This window comes from Carcharodon carcharias, chromosome 10 (genome assembly GCF_017639515.1).
Source record: "Carcharodon carcharias isolate sCarCar2 chromosome 10, sCarCar2.pri, whole genome shotgun sequence".
Classification (NCBI taxonomy): Eukaryota; Metazoa; Chordata; class Chondrichthyes; order Lamniformes; family Lamnidae; genus Carcharodon; species Carcharodon carcharias.
The window spans coordinates 144,047,420-144,063,049 of record NC_054476.1 but is presented as its reverse complement, the minus strand read 5'-3'; the positions used below and the strand labels follow the sequence as shown (position 1 = coordinate 144,063,049).

The 15,630-nt window shown below is 47.8% G+C and overlaps 1 protein-coding gene across 3 annotated transcripts in view; it reads left to right on the top strand.

Annotated features, from left to right (window-relative positions):
- Positions 1-8,521: 8,521 nt before the first annotated feature.
- The window catches only part of slc43a2b (solute carrier family 43 member 2b), a 74,442-nt gene continuing 67,333 nt past the window's right edge, over positions 8,522-15,630 (top strand). Inside the window, exons 1-2 of one of the 3 annotated variants that reach the window (XM_041198411.1) lie at positions 8,522-8,611; positions 15,267-15,374. The gene's annotated coding sequence lies outside the window, so the exon portion shown is untranslated. Of the gene's footprint in view, positions 8,612-15,266; positions 15,451-15,630 lie in introns of all 3 variants that reach the window. The other 2 variants (XM_041198410.1, XM_041198412.1) reach the window with 2 other exon arrangements.

Sequence of the window (15,630 nt, the reverse complement as noted above, 5' to 3'; positions counted from 1 at the left end):
TATCAGCTGTCGATCAGTGGAACATTTTCTCTTGCCTCAGACTGATGTGGTTTCAGCACATTATCCAGGGGGTGCTGCACATTCTGACGTGCTGCCTTTTGGAAGGGATGTTAATCCAAGATGCCATGTGCCCTCTCAGGTGGACGTATACAATTTCATGGCCACCACTTCAATGAGGAGCAGGGGAGTATTCCCAGTGTCCTGGCCAATATTTGTCCCTCAGCTGACATCACCAAAAACAAACTTCGTGGTCATCGTCACATTATTGCTGTATGAAAATTGGCTGCTCTGCTTCCAACCCCAGTGACTACACTTACAAATTACTTTATTAGTTGTAAGCTGTTTTTCGGCATCCTGAGATCATGGAAGGCACTATAGAAATGCCAGCCTTTCTCACTTGCAGAATCAATGCCAGCCAGCTCCTTATCTGTCTCAGCTCCTGCTGCTCTGGGATCCTCTTTGTTTACATCGTAGGAGTAGATTCGAGGAGAGTGTATGATCACTCCCAATCTTTTCAGGTTCTTGTAGAAAGTCCCAAGGCTGATGTGGATAAGGACAGCCATTCATTAACATGGCCACCGCACCGTATATTATAGAACAGCCCTTGTGTATATTGTGGAGAATAGCAGACCCTGTGTATATTATAGAGAATTGCAGTCTCTGTGTGTATTATAGAGAATAGCAGCTCCTGTATATATTATAGAGAATAGCAGCCCCTGTGTATATTGTAGAGAATAGCAGCCCCTGTGTATACTATAGAGAATAGCAGCCCCTGTGTATATTATAGAGAATAGCAGCCTCTGTGTATATTGTAGAGAATACCAGCCCCTGTGTATACTACAGAGAATAGCAGCCCCTGTGTATATTATAGAGAATAGCACCTTCTGTGTATATTATAGACAATAGCAGCCCCTGTGTATATAGTAGAGAATACCAGCCCTTGTTTATATTGTAGAGAATACCAGTCCCTTTGTATATTATAGAGAATACCAGCCCCTGTGTATACTATAGAGAATTGCAGCCCCGGTGTATATTATAGAGAATAGCAACTTCTGTGTATATTATAGACAATAGCAGCCCCTCTGTATATAGTAGAGAATACCAGCCCTTGTCTATATTGTAGAGAATACCAGCCTCTGTGTATATTATAGAGAATAGCAGCTCCTGTGTATATTTTAGACAATAGCAGTCCCTGTGTATATTATAGAGAATAGCAGCCTCTGTGCATCTGGTAGAGAATAGCAGCCCCTGTGTATATAATAAAGATTAGCAGCCCCTGTGTATGTTATAGACAATAGCAGTCCCTGTGTATATTATAGACAATAGCAGACCTGTGTGTTTTATAGAGAATAGCAGTCCGTGTGTATTTTGTGGAGAATAGCAGCTCCTGTGTATATTGTGGAGAATAGCAGCTCCTGTGTATATTATAGAGAATTGCAGTCCCTGTGTATATTATAGAGAATTGCAGTCCCTGTACATATTATAGAGAATAGCAGCCCCTGTGTATATTATAGAGAATAGCAGTCCCTGTACATATTATAGAGAAGTGCAGTCCCTGTGTATGTTATAGAGAATAGCAGCCCCTGTGTATATTACAGAGAGTAGCAGCTCCTGTGTATGTTATAGAGAATAGCAGTCCCTGTACATATTATAGAGATTAGCAGTCCCTGTACATATTATAGAGAAGTGCAGTCCCTGTGTATATTATAGAGAATAGCAGTCCCTGTACATATTATAGAGAAGTGCAGTCCCTGTGTATATTACAGAGAATAGCAGTCCCTGTATATATTATAGAGAAGTGCAGTCCCTGTGTATATTATAGAGAATAGCAGTCCCTGTGTATATTACAGAGAATAACAGCCCCTGTTATTTATAAGGAATAGCTACCTCCTTGGCAATTGTATGGGAACATAATGTTTGAATGTAGTACATATTCACAAAATAAGCATATCCTGTGCTGTAGTTGCTATGTTGAAGTATTACATAACAAGTCATGTGTTAAAGGGTGTTGGGTTCCTCTTATCCAAGTATTTACAACCTTCTCTAATTCATTCTGAATGCTACAGGATGGTTCTGTTTAATCGTCATTCAAACTGATGAAGGTTCATGTAAACAACCCAGGCTTCCCAGCTGTAATTCGCTTTAACTTAGTGGAAATCCCAAATCTCTTCAAGATTTCAATCCTGCTCCTATGCTCTCCTTCTAATACTTGGCTTGGTTCCTGGAACAAACACAGAATGACTTGTCCTCTGAAAGGGATTCCTCATTCACCTCGAGCCTGTCTCTCTCTGTCAAATGTTTTCTTGTCTCCCTGTCTCACTTTTTGATTGAAGCAATGGTCTGCCTGAAATCCGAACTTTCCTCTTGTGACCCTGTACAAAATAAATGAAAGGCTGACTTGTATCTCTGTATCGATAAAAACAAAAACTACGGATGCTGGAAATCCAAAACAAAAACAGAAATACCTGGAAAAACTTAACATGTCTGGCAGCATCGGCAGGGAAGAACACAGTTGACATTTCGAGTCCTCATGTCCTCCTATCACTGCTTGCTTGTCCCAACAACCACCCCAACCTTCTCCCCCCTTCCGCACCCCCCCCCCCCCCGCCCTTCAACCAGCTTATATTTCACCCCTCTCCTATTTTTACTTAGTTCTGTTGAAGGGTCATGAGGACTCGAAACGTCAACTGTGTTCTTCTCTGGCGATGCTGCCAGACCTGCTGAGGTTTTCCAGGTATTTCTGTTTTTGTTTTGCATCTCTGTAGTGCCTTGCATTGTCCCCGAATGTCCCAAAGTGCTTTGTAACCAAAGAAATACTTCTGAAGTGTAGTCACTGTCATTATGTAGGTAAATGCAGCAGCCAATTTGTGCACAGCAAGCTCCCGGAAACAGTAATTCAATATTGGTCAGATTATCTGTTTATAGTGATGCTGGGTGAAGGATAGAATATTGTCCAGAACAGCTGGGGAGAGCTCCTTTGCTCTTCTTTGAAATAATAGCTGCAGGCTCTCTTCATCACCTGAGAGGTCAGAGGGAGTTTCGGTTTAACATCACCCAAGTGATGGCATTTACGACAGTGCAGCACTCCCTCAGCACTGACCCTCCGACAGTGCAGCGCTCCCTCAGTACTGACCCTCCGACAGTGCAGCGCTCCCTCAGTACTGACCCTCCGACAGTGCAATTCTCCCTCAGTACTGACACTCCGACAGTGCAGCACTCTCTCAGCATTGACCCTCCGACAGTGCAGCACTCCCTCAGTACTGACCCTCTGACACTGCAGCACTCCCTCAGTACTGACTCTCCGACAGTGCAGCATGCCTTCAGTACTGACTCTCTGACAGTGCGGCGCTCCCTCGGTACTGACTCTTCAACAGTGCAGCACTCCCTCAGTACTGACCTCCGACAGTGCAGCACTCCTTCAGTACTGACCCTCTGACAGTGCAGCACTCCCTCAGTACTGACCCTCCGACAGTGCAGCATGCCTTCAGCACCGACTCTCTGACAGTGCTGCACTCCCTCGGTGCTGACCCTCCGACAGTGCAGCACTCCCTCAGTACTGACCCTCTGACAGTGCAGCGTGCCTTCAGCACTGACTCTCTGACAGTGCAGCACTCCCTCAGTACTGACCTGCCGACAGTGCAGCGCTCCCTCAGTACTGACTCTGCAACAGTGCAGCGCTCCCTCAGTACTGATCCTCTGACAGTGCAGCACTCTCTCAGCATTGACCCTCCGACAGTGCAGCACTCCCTCAGTACTGACCCTCTGACACTGCAGCACTCCCTCAGTACTGACTCTCCGACAGTGCAGCATGCCTTCAGTACTGACTCTCTGACAGTGCGGCGCTCCCTCGGTACTGACTCTTCAACAGTGCAGCACTCCCTCAGTACTGACCTCCGACAGTGCAGCACTCCTTCAGTACTGACCCTCTGACAGTGCAGCACTCCCTCAGTACTGACCCTCCGACAGTGCAGCATGCCTTCAGCACCGACTCTCTGACAGTGCTGCACTCCCTCGGTGCTGACCCTCCGACAGTGCAGCACTCCCTCAGTACTGACCCTCTGACAGTGCAGCATGCCTTCAGCACTGACTCTCTGACAGTGCAGCACTCCCTCAGTACTGACCTGCCGACAGTGCAGCGCTCCCTCAGTACTGACTCTGCAACAGTGCAGCGCTCCCTCAGTACTGATCCTCTGACAGTGCAGCACTTCCTCAGTACTGACCTTCCGACAGTGCGGCTCTCCTTCGTTACTGACCCTCTGACAGTGCAGTGCTCCCTTAGTACTGACCCTCTGAGAGTACAGCACTCCCTCAGTACTGCACTGGAGTGTCAGCCTGGAATACCTGCTGAAGTCTCTGGAGTGGGCCTTGAACCCACAACCTTGACATACAAAGGTGGGACAGCTCCAAATTGAGGAATAGTAGACACTGGTTGGAGGGAAAGAGGGGGAATCTGTCAGAGCCCCTGCTTCTCAATGCCAACACGAGTCCTGTGATGGATCAAACAGGGAGTGTAAGGACTTCAGTGTTTGAATGAACATTGGCACATCTCGTAATGTCTTCAATCTTTGTTTAAAATAACACTACATCCCAAACACAGCCCAGAGAAACAGAACACAAAGATTGTGCAGTGTTTGATTAATTTTGAAGGTTAGCTTAAACACTGCTTCCAGCTACTGTAAGGTCACCTGAAATAAGGAACATGTTTTATGAGCTCAGGATGTCTCGAAGTGCATTACAGCCAATAAAACATACCACATTACATATTGTACCAAACAAAGTGATGTTGGCTCAAGGATAAATATTCCCCATCCCCCACTCTTTCAAACAGTCCCAAGGGACCATTTCAGCCACATGAGAGAGCAGAGGGGGTTCTGGAAGGCAGCACCTGCAGGACTCCCTCAATTATATGTTGAAGCTTCTAGGAGTGGGTCTGGATGCAGGGGCAGTACCATCCATTGAGCCACGGCTGACAATTACTCTCCCTTACAACACGGTGGGTGCATCTTCAGCACACAAACTGCCTGATTCAAGAAGGCAGCCCACCATTGTATTCTCAAGAGTAACAAGGGGTGGGCAATAAACGCTGGGCCAGCTAGCAACGCACACATCCCAAGGACATTTTTTTAAAAATGTTTTAATCTCCAAAAACGATATGTCCACGGCAGCAAATTTTTCTCTCTGTAATTCGCTGCCAAATCACAAATCTTGCAATCTCTAAAACCTTACATCGAGACGCACATATTTTATCTTCAAAGGCACACAGATAGCAATAGTGCTAGCTGAACACACATTGAATTAGAGAGGTTTAGGGTGGGAATTCCAGAGTAGGGACCCAGGCCGCCAATGGTGGAGCGATTAAAACCTGGGATGCTCAAAAGGCTGGAATTGGAGGAGTGGGCAGATTATGGAGGTGATTACAGATTAGGGAGGGGTGACACCATGGAGGGATCTGAAAACAAGGATGAGAATTTTAAAACTGAGGTGTGTGTTTCTACTGGGAGACAATGGCAGACAATTCACCTGCTGTGCGACAAGCAGTTTGATTTGGTGTGGCTGTTTGTTTCAATTCTAGCCTGAGTGACACAGGCAACAGAAGCTAAGTACCTGATCTCACTGGCACTACATCATTGTAGTTGGAATGAAATGTTAACTTAAACGTCCATCTACTTAAGGGGAGGGGGCATGTTAAAGATTCCATGGTGCAAAGCAAAGATTTTACATATCAACTCTTATTGCCCTAAATCACATGATTGACACAGAGAGTTTAGGTTATGGGTTATAGTTAGGGTGAAAGGTTGAGGGTGTTAGGGGGTTATAGTGTTTAAGGGAAAGGCTAATAGTGTTAGGGGCTTAGGAGTTAAGGTATTTAGCTTGGGGTTAGGGCTGAGGATACAGTTCTGGATAGGTTAGGGTTAGGGTAAGGTTTAGGGATAGTGTTAGGGTTAGGGTAAGGGATAGGGTTCTGGATAGGGTTAGAGTTAGGACAGGGTTCTGCTTAGAGTTAGAGATAGGTTTAGGGATAGGGTTCTAGATAGAGATAGGTTAGAGATGGGGAACCATACGACACATACTCTTACAATCCCCAATATGAGTGTCTTTATTCTGCTTGAGAGGAGAGTGAAGAGATTTTCTGGTGTCTTGGGCAAACATTCACTGCTTTCCTCATTGATTCTGGCACCTTGCTAACTTTAAAGTGGTTCCTGCATTTCCTTCTTCACTAACAGTGGCTGCACCTCTCAATGAAGCACTGAGAGATGTGATAAGGTTCTGTGCTCACAAGACTTATCTTCAGGCTCAGACTCTATCAGCTACTTGTTTTTGGGAGAGACCTGGACGGTGAATGTTGGTGAATGTTGGTCAATGTGTGTGTCTTCACAACCAATGACAATTCTGTCATCTACACATGTACACTCTCTAGCAGAGACACCAACAATCTGCGCTGGGATTTTCTCACTCCCTATGCTTGTGTCAGGGTTAGGGTCACTGTTAGTGTCAAGGGGATGAGTCAGTATCAGGATTAGAGGTTCGTGCCTGGGTGCAATATGGGTGATTTACCCTGACTCAGCTCCTGACTCACTCTACCCCAGGATGTGTCTTATACAGGGTTGCTCCAGGATCTGTCTCAATCCATTCACTTCCTCATTCTGTTCCCTATTGCAGAGCTCATTCAGCATGAGAGAATCCAGCCTGTTTGTAAATGTGGCTGTAGGTGAATCCCAAATGAGCACAGAATGAATGGTGATCCAATTCGGTGTGTTAGATGAAGGGGAACTGCTAGCTGCAACCCCAATACACCCTCCCTTCCAATATCTCTCCCCTGCCTGCTCCCAACTCCCACCTCTCCTAATGCCCTCCCCCTACTAAACTGCCTAGTCCCCATTAACACACTCACCCCATCCTCCTGCTCCCACTCCACCCTCCCCTTCACCCCTCCACATGGTCCTCTCTATTTCCCCCTCTCCCCATTCCCACACTCTCTCTCTCCCATCCTCTATCTCTCCATTCTCCCTCTAATTTTCTATTCCCCTCGATCATAAGAAATTGAAACAGGAATAGGCTTTTCGGCCCCTGAAGCCTGTTCCACCACTCAATAATCATGGCTGATCTAATTGTGGCCTTAACTCCACTTCCCTGATTGCACTCCATTACCCACTTCTCCCTTGTCGATCAAAAATCTCTCTAACTTAGCCTTGAATATATCCAATGACCCAGCCTCCACTGCTCACTGGGGAAGAGAATTCCAAAGATTAAAGACTGTCTGAGAGAAGAAATTCCTCCTCACCTCTGTCTTAAATGGGAGACTCATTATCTTTAAACTGTGCCCCCTGGTTCTAGATTCATCCTCTCAGCATCCACCCTGTCAAGTCCCCTCAGAATCTTATATTTCAATAAGATCACCTCTCATTCTTCTAAACTCCAATGGGTACAGGCCCAACCTGTTCACCCTTTCCTTATAAACCAACTCCTTCATCCCAGGAGTCAGCCTGGTGAACCTTCTCTGAATTATATCCAGTGCAAGTATATCCCTCCTTATGTAAGGAGAGCAGGGCTGGACACAGTACTCCAGATACAGTCTCACCAATGTCCTGTACTGTTGTAGCAAGACTTCCCTACTTTTATACAACCATCTCCATTCCCCCATCTCACTATCACTCCATTCTCTCTATCTCTTCATTCTCTTTATCTCTTCATTCTCTTTATCTCTCCATCATCTCTATCTCTCCATTCTCTCTATGTCGTCAATATCTCTCTCTCTATATTCTTTATATCTCTCCATTCTCTCTCCATTCCCCCCTCTCCATTTTCTTTATCTCTCCATTCTCTCTTGTTCTCCATCATCTCTCTCTACATTTCTTCTAGCTCTTCATTCTCTCTCCATGTCCTCTCTCTCCATTCTCTCTCTCTCCATTCTATTTCTCCTTTCTCTCTGTCTCTCCATTCTCTCTGTCTCTCCATTCTCTGTCTCTCCATTCTGCCCCTCCATTCTTTCTATCCCTTAATTCTCTTTCTCTCCAATCTCTCTCTCTCCATTCCCTATCTCTATTCTCTCCATCTCTCCATTCTATCTTTCCTATCTCTATCTCTCCATTCTCCCTATCTCTAAATTCTATCTCTGTTCTCTTTCTCTCTCCATTCCCTCTCTCCCTATTCTATCTCTCCATTCTAGTTCTCCTATTCTATCTGTCCATTCTCCCCATCTCTCTATTCTCCCTATCTCTCCATTCTCTCTATCTCTCCATTCTCTATTTCTTTTCCCCTCTCCCACTGGCCCCGCCCTCTCAGGTTGTTTTTCTGATTTTTCTCTCAGGTCCTGCTCTCTGATTGGTTCAGGTTTGTCGCTAACGTCCGTGCCATTGGCTGGAGAAGAGCAATGCAGCCAATGGGAAGGGGAGAGTGAAAAATGTAGAGGAAAAAGAAATAAAAGCAGGGGAGAGGGGGAAAGAGAAAAAAAGAAAAAAAGAGAGAAAGAGCGAAGCAGGAGAAGGAGAGAGAGAGAAAGAAAGAAAGAGAGAGAAAGAAAGAAAGAAAGCGAGAGAGAGAGAGAAGGAGAAAGGAGAGGAGGAGCAGAGAGAGAGAGAGAGAGCGCTGTCCAGCCCTGCACCGGCTGCAGGTAAGTGCGGCAGAGGCTCAAAGTCACTGCTCCTGCCCGGGGAGAAGCACTGGGAGCCGGGGAGAGGCACCCTCCCCCCGGGACTGTCACTGCGGAGTGGAGGAGCGCAACGGGGAAGAGGGATGCGGGGATAGAGGGAGGATGCAGTTGAGGAAGGGGGGAGATGGAGGGAAGGGGAGAGACTGGACAGATACAGGGATAGAAGGAGGGAGGGGGAGAATGTCTGCAGCGTTTACAAAATGTGAAGGAGAAAACCAGAGACAGGAGAAAGTGAGCGAGATACAGCGTGAATGGAGGGAGGGATAGAGGGAGGGGTGAAGGAGAGAAAGACAAGGAGAGATGACGGTGAGGGGGGAATGGGAGTAAGGGTGAGGGGTTAGGGTTGGGGGTGAGATGTTTTGGGGGTGAGATGTTTGGGGGGTGAGATGACTGGGGGTGAGATGACTGGGGGTGAGATGGTTGGGGGTGAGATGACTGGGGGTGAGATGGTTGAGGGTGAGATGTTTGGGGGCTGAGATGTTTGGGGGGTGAGATGTTTGGGGGGTGAGATGACTGGGGGTGAGATGACTGGGGGTGAGATGGTTGGGGGTGAGATGACTGGGGGTGAGATGGTTGAGGGTGAGATGTTTGGGGGGTGAGATGTTTGGGGGGTGAGATGTTTGGGGGGTGAGATGACTGGGGGTGAGATGGTTGGGGGTGAGATGACTGGGGGTGAGATGACTGGGGGTGAGATGGTTGGGGGCGAGATGGTTGGGGGCGTGATGGTTGGGGGCGAGATGACTGGTGGCGAGATGACTGGGGGTGAGATGACTGGGGGTGAGATGACTGGGGGTGAGATGACTGGGGGCGAGTTGACTGGGGGCGAGATGACTGGGGGCGAGATGACTGGGGGCGAGATGACTGGGGGCGAGATGACTGGGGGCGAGATGACTGGGGGTGAGATGTTTGGGGAATGGGGCTGAGAGGGTTGGAGGTTGGGGGCGAGATTGGGTGGGGGTGAGATTGGGTGGGGGCGAGATTGGGTGGGGGCGAGATTGGGTGGGGGCGAGATTGGGTGGGGGCGAGATTGGGTGGGGGCGAGATTGGGTGGGGGCGAGATGTTTGGGGGGGAGATGTTTGGGGGGGAGATGTTTGGGGGGGAGATGTTTAGTGTGAGATGATTGGGGAATGGGGCCGAGAGGGTTGGAGGTTGGGGGCAAGATGGGTGGGGGTGAGGGGTGGGAGCAAGAGGATTGGAGGGTGGGGGCGAGACAGTTGGAGGGTGGAGGCGAGACAGTTGGAGGGTGGAGGCGAGATGGTTGGAGGGTGGGGGTGAGAGGGTTGGAGGTTGGGGCAAGGGCGTTGAAGGGTGGGGCGAGAGGGTGGGGGTGAGAGGGTGGGGACAAGGGGGTGGGGGCGAGGGGGTTGGAGTGTGGGGGCGAGAGGGTGGGCATGAGAGGATCGGGGGTGTTGGGGTTGTGAGTTATAAATGAGGAGGAGCTTGGGGGGGGGGATATTGGCAGGGTGAGAAGCGGATGATACTGGTGGAGTGGCATAGAGAGAGAGAGACTGACCCAGCACAGAGGGGGAGAAAGAGAGAGACTGACCCAGCACAGAGGGGGAGAAAGAGAGAGACTGACCCAGCACAGAAGGGGAGAAAGTGAGAGAGAGAAAGAGAGAGACTGACCCAGCACAGAGGGGGAGAAAGAGAGAGAGAGAAAGAGAGAGACTGACCCAGCACAGAGGGGGAGAAAGAGAGAGAGAAAGAGAGAGACTGACCCAGCACAGAGGGGGAGAAAGAGAGAGTGAGAGAGAGAGAGACTGACCCAGGACAGAGGGGGAGAAAGAGAGAGACTGACCCTGCACAGAGGGAGAGAAAGAGAGAGAGAGAGAGAGACTGACCCTGCACAGAGGGAGAGAAAGAGAGAGAGAGAGAGAGACTGACCCTGCACAGAGGGAGAGAAAGAGAGAGAGAGAGAAAGAGAGAGACTGACTCAGCACAGAGAGGGAGAAAGAGAGAGACTGACCCAGCACAGAGGGGGAGAAAGAGAGAGAGAGAGAAAGAGAGAGACTGACCCAGCACAGAGGGGGAGAAAGAGAGGGACTGACCCAGCACAGAGGGGGAGAAAGAGAGTGAGAGAGAGAGAGACTGACCCAGGACATAGGGGGAGAAAGAGAGAGACTGACCCTGCACAGAGGGAGAGAAAGAGAGAGAGAGAGAGACTGACCCATCACAGAGGGGCAGAAAGAGAGAGAGAAAGAGAGAGAGACTGACCCAGGACAGACAGACAGAGAGAGAGAGAGACTGACCCAGCACAGAGGGGGAGAAAGAGAGAGACAGACCCAGCACAAGGGGGAGAAAGAGAGAGAGAGAGAGACTGACCCAGGACAGACAGACAGAGAGAGAGACTGATTTGGGATGGAGATGAGATCTGTTGTGGGAATGAGAGGGGGTCTGTTCTGGTGTTTATCCAGAGGGTATGCAGGGTAAGATGGGGAGGGGAGAAAGAGGTCATTAAACCCCCTCCCCACCTGACTCCACCCCACCCCACATCTCCCCATGTCATATCTATGGGTCTGTAATAGTGACTGGTTCTGTGGGTGACTTTGACACTGTGCAACATACTAAAGCTTATGTTGACTCTACATATTGGGGAAGAGGACACCTTATCAAACAGTTTAATAATCATGAAACACGATCTAAATTATAAACCTGTATAATACCCATAATATGAAAGGACTGTGTGACAAGTGTTTTAAGAAATCTTTCTTAAAAAACGGGTATTTGCTTGCAGATATCAGTTTGATTGGTGAACCTCCTTCTCCCTGCAGCCAGTAGTCCTTAAATATTTAAAACTTTCCTTTTATTGTACAGAGCTGAGCCCACCATCATCCTGTACCAACCTCAGTAACTGTGGGTCTCAGTGATCCTCCATGCATGCTCCCTTCCAACGTAGGACAGTCAGCTCAGTCTGTACTGTACACATGGCCCCCAGCTTGTACCAATACTGCCTTCGTCCAACACTCAATTATTTCACGGACTCCAGGCCTGTTCATGCTGCAGACGAGATCCATGGTTCTGATCCCTCGCAGGCAGCTCGAGAATTTGAGTTCAGTTTTTTAAAAAATAAGAGCAAAGTGACCAGGAAGCTGTTGGATTCTTGCAAAAACCCAACTGGTTCATTAATGCCTTTCAGGAAAGGAAACCTCCATCCTTACCTGGTTTCAGCCTAAATGTGACTCTTTGTATTGAAGCACCTCAGAGTGCAACATGATCAATGCTGAAAATGTGAATATCATTGCACTTTCCTGTGATGACCATTTGAAATGCTTGGTAAAGTTCTTCTAGATATTTTATGGATAAACTATATTTTAGCAAAAAAAAAAGTGACTCCAATTCCCTATTAAAATGGTTGACTCTTAACTGCCCTTTGAATTTATTTTTATTCTTTCATGGGATATGGCGCTGAGCCATGTAAGGAGATATTAGCTTGGCTTGATCAAAGAGACTTTAAGGAGTATAATAAAGGAGGAGAGGTATAGGGTAGAAATTCCAGAGCCTGGGGCCTTGATCACTGAAGGCACGGCCACCAATGGTGGAGCAATTAAAATTGGGGATGTGCAAGAGGCCAGAACTGGAGGATCACGGAGATCATGGAGGGTTGTGCGGCTGGAGGGGGTTAGAGAAAGGGAGAGGCGAGTTCATGGAGGAAAACTCAACGCCAGCTTCTCAGGTCAACAGTCAATCCAGTATAGAAACGTATTTACATCGTACTTGAAGCACTGTGCAAAGTTCTGGTCTCCATATTATCAAAAAAGATATTGAGATACTGGAGAAGGTGCATAAAAGATTTACATGGATGATCTCAGAACTAAGAGATTATAACTATCAGGAAACATTGAACAGACTGGGGCGCTTTTCATTAGAAAAGGAAAGGCTGAGGGGTGACCTGATCGAGGTCTTTAAATAATACAGGAGTTTGATAGTGTAATGGGTAGAGAAGATATTTCCACACTGGTGGGAGAGGCCTGAACTCAGGGCTTTCAATATAAGACAGTCACGAATAAATGCAATGGGGAATTCAGGAGAAATCTCTTTACCTAGAGAGTGGAGAGAATGTGGAACTCGCTCCTACAGGAAGTGGTCGAGGTATTAATACATTTAAGGGGAAGCTGGATAAACACATGAGGGAGTAAGTGGATATACTGATAGGGTGGAAAGAGGCTTGTGTGGCGTAGAGACACTGCCATGGAGCAGATGGGCCGAATGGCCTGTTTCTGTGCTGGACATTCCACGTGACCAGGTAATGGGCAATAGATAATCAGCGATATGTAAGTCCCGAGAATGAATTGAAAGGAATGATTTAATCTGAGTGGAGAGGTGGGACAGGGAGTTGATTTGATTCTTGGTGTGTCCACACAAGATCACAGATCCCAGCTTTTGGCCTATAAGCAGAAAGTTTCCCTTTCGTTTGCGCACAGATTAACTCCTGGTGCTGACACTCTGATGTCTGCACACTGCTTCAGTTAACCCATCGCTGATTTAAAAAAAAATTCTCAAGTGAACAGGAAATGTGTTTCTGTTGACTCCACACTTCTCTGAACCTTTAGCCTTTCCGTTATCAGTGAAGGAGGGAGGGTGAAATTGATGTAACTGAGGGCGGTGCGCAGAAGACAGAACATTGATCATTTGGAGATGCCAAGGCCCCTCCCACCCTTCCCCAGCTTCTCTCTTTCACTAAAAGCTGTTAAAGCTGGAGAGAGACACCGTGAGGATCAGCAACAACTTATACTGCCCGCTCTCTGATCTGTCAATGCCTGATCAGCAGCACTAGACAAACAGAACCTCCTTCTGGCCAAACAGAGATATCCATTGTCGCTACATTTACATGGCGCCGTTAATGTAGTGAAACTCTTGAGAGGAGTGATTATCCAAACAAAATTTGACATTAAGTCTCAAAAGGAGACATTAGGGATAGGTGACTGGTGTAGCTTTTAAGTAGCTGTTAATGGGGTTTGTCCACCCTGTGTAAGAGCCTCACGAAGAAACCCAGGCTCCCTCCTCAGTCTGTGCTGGGATACCTGAACCCCATCCTGAAAATTATTCATTCTTCTCAAGCCTGATGGCTAGCCAATGCCCCATGCCCTAAGTGAGGTAAAGACCCAATCGTGCTTGCTCAGTGTAATCACCCTCTGGTACTCTGGTGAGCAGAATTGTTGCCCCTCATTAGTAATAGGGTCGACAGCCCCTGGTCGGACATTTTCCTGGAGATGTTGTCACATGGCTTCAGCCTCCACCCGCTCCTGCCATTGGTTCCCCCACCATGTTCCATCCTTGTGACACCCCACCACTTGAAGGATAGTTTGGTTATAAATTAACTGTTAGAATCATTGAATGGTTACAGCACAGGGGAGGCCATTTGGCCCATTGTGTCCATGGTGGCCCTCTGGAAGACCAACTTAGCTTGTCCAACTCCCCCGCCTTTTCCCCGTAGCCCTGTAAAGTTTTTCTTTTCAGGTCCTTGTTCAATCCCCTTTTGAAAATCACGGATGAATCTGGCTCCACCACTCTTGCAGGCAATGGTGTCACATCTTGATAATGACACTAGGAGCCCTTGTCATTGTAACTACACCGTCTCTGGCTCCCTAGCGAAAGCCGGTGGCAGCAGCAGGGAGTCCAGTCCGTGATTAATGGCTCCTTGTGGCCCGGGAGAAACAGGACTGTCCACTCCAGGTCCCACATCCCCTCCCCTGGACCTCCCCTGCCCCTAGCTTTCCTCCACCTCCAAATCCACACATCCCTCGGGGGTGGTACAGTCTCTTTGGATCTCCAGCGGCTACTTCAGCCGCTCTCATTTCACCCCCCTCCACCCCCATCCACCTCAACCAATTATGGCATCTGTCCCCAACCATATTTGGGCAGGAGTCATGAGTTAGAGGGTTAAAATCTCACGTGCCTCCTAGTTCATGGCTACCAGACAGTTCTCTCCCTGCTTTAACTCTCCCCGTCATCCTCTGCTGCCATTGGACATCCACTTAATTCCATTTTGGGGTTCGCTCTTTCGTGAGTGGGGTAAGTCGCTTTTATAAATCTTCAAGGAAAGGGGAGATTCGAGCCAAGCTATAGTGCAAAGGTCAATGAGAAAAATTCACCAATGAGGAATTTGAAAAAGATAGAATGATTGTCAATAGTTCCCTTTAGCAATGTGAGACACAGCCAGTCAACAATCAATATCAGAATCCCTCTCGATAAGACTCAGCGGCGTAAACACTCCCCAGGTAAACTTTACAGCAAACCTTACGAGACATTGTTGACAAGAACATTGTTTTTGAACACTTGTGTCCTTCAGTTGGAGCCGGTGAATCTGTGGAGAATCCTATAAAGATTAGACCTGCAAAGACCATCCTATAGAGGTTCAGTCATCTTAAAAAAAATATTTATAGAAACTACTTATCAGCATTCAAATAGACTGAAGTCTGAAAACTCAGTCTTATATCTGAGGAGATCTCAAGATATTGGCTGCCTAACTGTAAGCAGGGCCACAATTTAGATATCAGAACTCTTGGAGTTATGCTGATCACAGCTTGTAGAAAGGTTTATGAGTATTATTACTACAATCTGAACTGAGTTAAGCATTTACGTCTGTGTCACATGCTAAGTAATTTCCCTTTGCAGACTGGGCTGCCTGACACTTATAAAAAGGGAGTGAAACTAGCCAGAGTTCCTCTTCTTCATTAACATCAGTCAACCCGGGCGGAGGGTGCTCGTCCTGACAGCAAGCAGGTAATGGCTTGTCCGTGATTCCTTCCATGATAGACCAGCCGCCCGCCTCACCCCAGCCCACCAGACCCATACCACAGTGAGTCAGTGCAGTGTGTGTGGGACCCGTACCCCAGTGAGAGTCAGTGTGTGTGGGACCCGTACCCCAGTGACAGTCAGTGTGTGTGGGACCCATACCCCAGTGACAGTCAGTGTGTGTGGAACCCGTACCCCAGTGAGATTCAGTGTGTGTGGGACCCATACCCCAGTGAGAGTCAGT